Source organism: Dromiciops gliroides, chromosome 1 (assembly GCF_019393635.1).
Source record: "Dromiciops gliroides isolate mDroGli1 chromosome 1, mDroGli1.pri, whole genome shotgun sequence".
NCBI lineage: Eukaryota > Metazoa > Chordata > Mammalia > Microbiotheria > Microbiotheriidae > Dromiciops > Dromiciops gliroides.
In genome coordinates, this window is record NC_057861.1 from 433,995,878 (window position 1) to 434,003,751 (window position 7,874).

The 7,874-nt window shown below is 44.3% G+C and overlaps 1 pseudogene; it reads left to right on the forward strand.

The window, feature by feature from the left end:
• Window positions 1-5,959: 5,959 nt before the first annotated feature.
• On the forward strand, window positions 5,960-7,190 carry LOC122740137 (annotated as a pseudogene).
• The last annotated feature ends 684 nt before the right edge of the window (window positions 7,191-7,874 follow it).

Consider the following 7,874-nt stretch of genomic DNA (forward strand, 5'->3'; position numbering starts at 1 on the left):
TACTGCATATCCTACTGATACCCCATTATTCAAATATCCCCTAACAGTTTTCTTGCCCTTCCCTTCCCTTTGTTTTGTAAAGGTTCAAAAGACCAGGTCTTTTCTTACTCCAGTGGGACAGTCACCATAGTGATCTGTCCCTGGCCATATATTCTTCTCTCCTAATAAATCTCTTTTTATTTTATAAGAGTTATGATGAACCTCCAATTCTTTGGGTGAGCAAGCCCCCCAGTCCAGGTCGCAAGTCCCCCCAACAATGGTAGTTACTTAATAAATGTTTGTCGACCATTTATTAACATTTTATCACAAGAGACAGCTTGTGTAAAAGTCCGGAGAAGCAGGAGATGGATAACAGCAATTAGGCAACTTTGGCTGAATTGAGGAGGAGTGATAAGCTGGAACAAGATTGTGAAAGAAAGGCTTTTAAATGCCAGTATTTGGGTTTTCTCCCAGAGCTGAGGTTCTTAACCTGGAATCCTTGGATAGATTTCCAGGAATTCATGAAATTGAATGGGGTGGGGAGAGAGTCCATAATACAGAAAAGGCTACCCTTGTTGGGGAGGTAATAGAGAGTCATTCAAGGCCTGGTTATTCCATTCAGTGGCTGCTACTTGCTTCTTTTTTTTTTTTTAGTGAGGCAATTGGGGTTAAGTGACTTGCCCAGGGTCATACAGCTAGTAAGTGTTAAGTGTCTGAGGCTGGATTTGAACTCAGGTACTCCTGACTCCAGGGCCGGTGTTCTATCCACTGCGCCACCTAACTGCCTCTGCCACTTGCTTCTGTGTGGCATTGAGAGAGTCAGCTTCCCTAAGCCTCAGTTTCCCCAAGTGTGATAATAATAATGCCTTGCATTTATTTATTTATTTATTTTTGGGTGAGGCAATTGGGGTTAAGTGACTTGCCCAGGGTCACACAGCTAGTAAGTGTTAAGTGTCTAAGGCCAGATTTGAACTCAGGTACTCCTGAATCCAGGGCTGGTGCTCTATCCACTACGCCACCTAGCTGCCCCAATGCCTTGCATTTATAAAGATAGCGTTTTAAGGTTTGTAAAGCACTTAACAAATGTTAATCTTATCCTCACAACAACTGTGGGAGATAGCTGTTGTTGTGTTACCCCTGTTTTACAAATGAGGTCACGGAGGCAGACAAGAGTCATGAAGCTAATCTGAGGCTGGATTCAAATTCAGATCTTGTTCATTTCAGGTCTAGTGTTCAATCCACAGCCACCCAGCTGCCTATCCAATGAGAGAGGTAGTATCTTAAGGTCCCTTCCAATTCTAACATTTTATTACTGCCCACTTCAAGGAAAGGGGGAATAAAGATTTCTTCTCATTTCAAGAGAGACCCAGCCATGCTTTCCCCCAAGGAAACAAAAGAGTGATCTGCATCTCTAGAAAAATTACTATAAACAGTCACTAGGTAACTGTTCCTCGTTCTATCCTTGTTCTATTTTTCAGTGAGGGGTGGTATGGAATGCATGGGGAAAGCAATGACATTTGACATTTCAAGACCTCTACATGGAGTAGTCAGTAATACTTTGGTCTCTTCCCTTTTCATTCTCTCCCCTAATTTGCAGATGTACAAGAATGCTAAGGTCCTTTTCTACCTTCATGCTAATTTCCAGTCCCTGAAAATTGGGGCCTATGAGTGACCGAAAAAAAAGACTTCTCAAAGTTTCCCAGGTCCAAAAGGGAGGAGGAGGAGAGAAAGGTGGTGTTCCCCCTCTACATGCTAAGACTCATAAAAGATAAGCAGTGGGGGGAGAGGGGGGAGCTAGGTGGTGCAGTGGATAAAGTTCTGGCCCTGGATTCAGGAGGACCTGAGTTCAAATCCAGCCTCAGACACTTGACACTTACTAGCTGTGTAACCCTGGGCAAGTCACTTAACCCTCACTGCCCCACCCCCCAAAAAATAACAAAATAAAAGATAAGCAGTGTGTAGTAATAATATTCAGGGTATTCCATTGGTGAGTCTTATCCAAGGGGACCAAGCTGGCCAACCTTCATCTTCCCCGCAACCTTCTTCCCTCCTTTACCCCCACAGTTTCAGCTCCCTTTTGTACACTGTCTTCCCCCATGTGAATATACATTTCTTGAGAGCAGGGGCTGTTTTTCTTTTTTGTTTATGTGACAGGACTTTGGAGCGTGCCCACTATCACCTAACATGGAAGCACCCACATAAAAGATGACAGGATTCTGGGAAAAGATATCCAGCAATGGCCTATCACCAGGATAGAAGCAGTTTCTTTCTTTTAGCGGCATAGCTAGAAATGACTGGGACATGAGATAGTCTCAAACTCTCTTCCAGAAGTAAAGGTCTGGGGGCAGCTAAGTGGCACAGTGGATAAAGCACCAGCCCTGGATTCAGGAGGACCTGAGTTCAAATCCGGCCTCAGACACTTGACATGTACTAGCTGTGTGACCCTTGACAAGTCACTTAACCCTCATTGCCCTGCAAAAACAAAACAAAACAAAAAAACAGAAGTAAAGGTCTTGCTCATCTACATCCTGGACACCATGCACTAGGGAAAGAGGCTGTTCCCCACCAAGAGGTAAGCCAAAGCAGAATGTCTTCTCCCAGAAGCAGGGTCCTGACATCTCCTAGGTGGGTACAGCCATTTTAGGTGGCATGAGCATATGCCAAAGCTTCATTAGGCTTTTATCTGTGTCCCTAGCACTTAGCATAGTGCCTGGCACACAGGAGATGCTTAATAAACACTTGGTTCCTTCCCTTGCATAGTAATGGGGCTCATTTTGCTTACCACATACAGTACAGAGAAGCAGAAAAGAATCTCACCAAAGCAATTGTCTGTGGAGCATTTTAGTATCTAGGAAAAGGACAAACTACAAACCCTAAGCACTTATATAGCAGAGTCACACTGTGATCCAAGATTAAAAGACCCTTTGGCCACAGCAAGCTGGATTCTAATTAAAAGGACATCAAAGAAATGTTTAAGCATTCTAGGCCTTTTAAGCATAATTAAAGGTTAGAAGAAATTCAAATGTTTGATAGCCCAGTGGGATGAAAAATGCAACACAGAATATTAGAGAAAGAAGAGACCTCACAAGTCATCTAGTTCACAATAAGTAAACTAAGCCTTAGAGGGAAATTATTTGCCTGGGGGCATATGGCTAATTAGCGACAGAACCCAGGGTCTTCTGAAGCTATGGTTTCTTCCACTGTTCCATGACTTGCCCAGATGGACTCACACTCTCCCAATCACTGTGAAAACACTAGCAATTTGCTTTTAGAATTGACAAGCCAGGTATGTTGGTGTACACTCATAATCCTTGCTATTAGGGGAGGCTGAGCAGATGGGGTACTCCATCTGGCCCTGTCTGGCACCAAGTCTGGCACCAACATGGTAAACCCACTAGAGCGCTGATCCATGAGGTTATTTAAAGAGGACTCAACTGGCCCAGATCAGAAACAGAATGGGTCAAAGCTGCCATGCCGATCAGTGGTGGGATCAGGGGCAAAAGTAGCCTCAGCATTTCAGGCCCAAGTGACACAGGAAGATCCAGGGTTCTCTGGAGTCTTGTTTATTTGTTTTTGTTTTTAAAGAAAGAAAAAGTAGGCAGCTAGGTGGCACAGTGGATAAAGCACTAGCACTGGATTCAGGTGGACCTGAGTTCAAATCTAGCTTCAAACACTTGACACTAGCTGTGTGACTCTGGATAAGTCACTTAACCCTCATTGCCTTGCAAAAAAACCCACAAACTAGTTGTTATGTTCTCATTCACGGGACTTAGACACTGACACGAAGTAATAGGGCACACATACTTGATTCAAGACCTGGAGGAGATTCGTTTGGCAACATATTGCACTCCCTGATCTCTAGAAGTTTCCCAGTGAGGAAAATTAATATTACACTGTATCATTTAATAACAAGTATTGCTCTGTAATGCATCCTATTCACCACTTTGTCAAACCCCATTGCTCAGTCTAGCTTTAAAGATAGTCTCTCTCAGTCAGAACTAAAGGCTGGTTGAATAATGTGATCACTGCCAGCCCCCAGGGCATTTACTAACTAACCAATTTAAAGTAGGACCCTAGATTTATCTACAGAGGAAGAATTTAGGACCAAAAAAGATAGAGAGCAATACAAAATATACAAGTGATAATTTTGATTATATAAAATTTAAAAGCTTTTGCACAAGCAAAGCTAATGTAAAACCAATATTATAAGGAAAGCAGAAAACTGGGAAAGAATTTCTGAAACAAGTATCTCTGATAAAGGCTTCATTTCTCAAATATATAGAGAACTGAGTCAAATTTATAAAAAATACAGTTATTCCCCAATTGATAAATGGTCAAAGAATATGAACAGGCAGTTTTCAAACAAAGAAATCAAAGCTATCTATGGTGATATGAAAAAAATGCTCTAGATCACTATTGATCAGAGACATGCAAATGAAAACACCTGAGGTATTATCTCACACCTTTCAGAGTGGAAAATATAACAAAAAAAGGAAAATATTGGATGTTGGAGGGGTTGGGAAAGATGGGATGATAATCCACTATTGGTGAAATTGTGAAAAGATGCAAACATTCTGGAAAGCAATTTGGAACTATACCCAAAGGGCTATAGAACTATGCATACCCTTTGATCCAGCATACCACTGCTAGGTTTATATCCCAAATTCATTCCCCAAAAGAGAAAAAGACCTATTTGTACAAAACTATTTCTAGCAGCTCTTTTTGTGGTGGCTAAGAATTGGAAATCAAAGGAATGCCCATCAATTGGGGAATGTCTGAGCAATCTGTGGTATGATTGTAATGGAATATTATTGTGAAATAACAAGCAGGATGATTTCAGCAAGGCCTGGAAAGACTTGTATGAACTGATGTATAGTGAAGTGAGCAGAACCAGGAGAACACCATGCAAAGTGACAGCAATACTGTTTGATAAAGAATTATGGACTTAATTATTCTCAGCAATACAATGATTCAAGACAATCCCAAGGACTATTGATGAAGCATACTATCCAAGTCCAAAGAAAGAACTGATACTGATTGAACACAGACTGAAGCAAGCTATTTTTCATTTTTTCTTTCACTTTTTTCTTTTATACAAGTTTTCTTGTACAAAATTACTAATATGGTAATGTTTTACATAATTGCATATGTATAACTTATATCTTATTGTTTATTGCCTTGGGGAAAGGGAGGGGATGGAGGGATAAAATTAAAGTGGGACCCTTGCATTGTTTATAGGTAAAGAACCAGTTATGGCTGGGTCCCTCCCCAAGGGATGGTTGTCCAGTCCTCATCTCTCTTCCTCAACGTTAGGTGATTTGGTCTCCAAGGGGAAGGCAAAGGGGGGGACTGGGCAGTATCCTGATTGGGGTGTTTCTGATTTTCAGGTCAAGATTAGCAGAGGCAGCTGAGGTCCATAAAGCATTTAACATTCCCAAATTGTCCAAGAAAGGAGAGATCAGCCACAACAGAAGGCTAACCCACTTTCCCCAGCTGCTGCTAATCTTAAGATTTTTTACCTACTCCAAACCCACCTCCTTTTGGATGTCATTAGGGTCTCAATAAATATGGTATGAACCTCTGCCCCCCACCCCAGCCAAAGGATACCCAAGTTTATTCTCATTCTCCCCCCCCATTCCCCCCATTGTTTTAAAGGGCCAATAGCTGGGATGCTATTAATATAAAGATTGAAAGCTCTCAGGCCCTGGGTGGGAGGGGAAGAGATCAGGCTTGTCTCCTAGCACTAGCCTCAACTACAGAGTCTACTCTTTGAAATCTGAAGGGGCATCACCCCACTCCATGCACTCTGAGGTCCAAGCACCAACTCTTGGACCGGTCCAATCCATCTGTCAAACACCAGTAGCTGAGGCTCCACATTTGTGTCCAGGACCAAGGAGAAGAGGCAGAGGAGCCATCATCCCATCAGAGAGGGGAGATCTGGGTTCTACCTACAGCTGTAGCCAGCCAAGTCAAGCTGGGCATGTCTAACCGTGAGGGGCTGGCTCCAGGCAACTTCAGCCTGGGCCAGGGCACGATGCCCAATGGGTCCTCCCATGAGGGTAAAGGTGGCTATGTCAGGGGAAGTGCTCTAAGACCATTCCAGCCCCAGCTACCACCCCACACCTTCCCATCAACAGTGGAGAGTGAGTACAACTTGGAGGAAGCCTTGGCCCCCTACTCCACCTTCTCTGCATCCCCAGCTGAGGCCAGGCAGGCCAGCACCTCCCACACCCTATAAGTCATGCCACCCAAAGAGAAAGACTCCTCCTGCTCCCCTTCTTCATCTTCTGGGGCTCCTCAGTGGGACCTCAGGGAGACCATTGTCCCCAAAGCAATGTACTGTGCTCATCCGGTCCCAGACAACTATGCCGCTGGCTTGACGAGTCCCTTATGCCAGGACTTGGGGAGCAGTGACTCAGTTTCTACCGGGGCCCTACCAGGTCCCCTTCCCCCTCCCCATCCTCTCCAGGCTCTTAGAACCTTTCCTGGTCCCCCTTACCCAGACCCTCTCCAGCAGCTCCAGTCCAGGCTGGACAGCAGTAGTGAAATCAGCAGCAGGGTCAGCAGCAGCACCAGTGGTTTAATCGAGGAAGCCAGTGAGGAGGGCACCCCATGTGACGATGGCGGAGAGGAGGGTACCCCAACCATTGAGGAAATGGAGCAGTTTGTCAAACAACTAAAATATACTCGCCTTTACCTGGGTTTCACTCAGGCTGAGGTGGGCCAATCCTTGGGCCTGCTGTCTGGGAAGGTGTATAGCAAGGTGACCATCTCCCAGTTTGAAGGTGGGCAGATGACCTTTCGGAATATGTGTAGGTTGAAACCACTGCTTCAGAAGTGGATGCAGTATGTTGGAAACACTGGCAATTGAGACCATGGGGAAGAGGGCCCTAGGGGGCTTCTTCAGGTGTTGTGGGAAGCCTACTCCACAGCAATCTGTGACTTGGCAGAAGAGCTGCACCTGGACAAAGATGTGGTTCGAGTCTGGTTCCATAATCGAAGGCAAAAGGGTAAGCAGCTTCTTCTGCCCATTGGGGAAGAGGGTGGAACATTGCCTTATGAGCTGGCCCCAGGCACTTGTCCTGCTAGCTGCTGCTGTACCCCAGAACTATGCAGCCCCCCCCACTTGTGCCCCCTGCCCTCTATATGCCCACCTTTCCTAAGGGTGAGCCCTGCATCCCAGCATGCCTACGCCTAATGGGAGCATCTGAGCCAGGATCAGCATTAGAAGAACTGACTGGGGGCTCAAGATACCTCTTGCTTTCCCCTTCCTGCCCTTGCCCCATCCTGGTGATTGGCCATTGACCACTATTTGAGATATAACAGTCAGGCCTTTTCCCAACCCTTGATCCTCTTTCTGGAGCCCACCCCCCACCCCCACCCATATCTAGGTTTTTCGACATCTGAAAAATAATATTCAGGTCTTTTTTTTTTTCTTCCCCCTTCTTTTACCTCACAGAATGGAAATAAAAGTTGGGTAATAATTGAAAAAAAAAAGTGGTCTTTTCAGTCCCTTTGAGGTCACTGATCTATTTTATTAACAGCTATACAAATCACTGTTAATAAATTGTAATCTTGCCCTGGAGAAAATCATGCCTCAGTTTACCTCAGTTTTATATTACTTGCCACACCAACTCTATGTAATATTAGTGATAGAGATTATAATTTCATTGGTATAGGAAACTCCTTTTACTAATGTAGGTCAGCACCTTCTCTGAAAGGTAGTTTTAGAGAGGTGGCTACTCAAATAGAAATAGGGATCCAATAATAATAGCTAACACTTAGATAGCACTAACTACATGCCAGACACTGTGCTAAGCCTGGCAATTATTGACAATTATCTCATTTGGTCCTCACAACAAGCCTGGGAGGCTAGCTTTATTATTATTCCCATT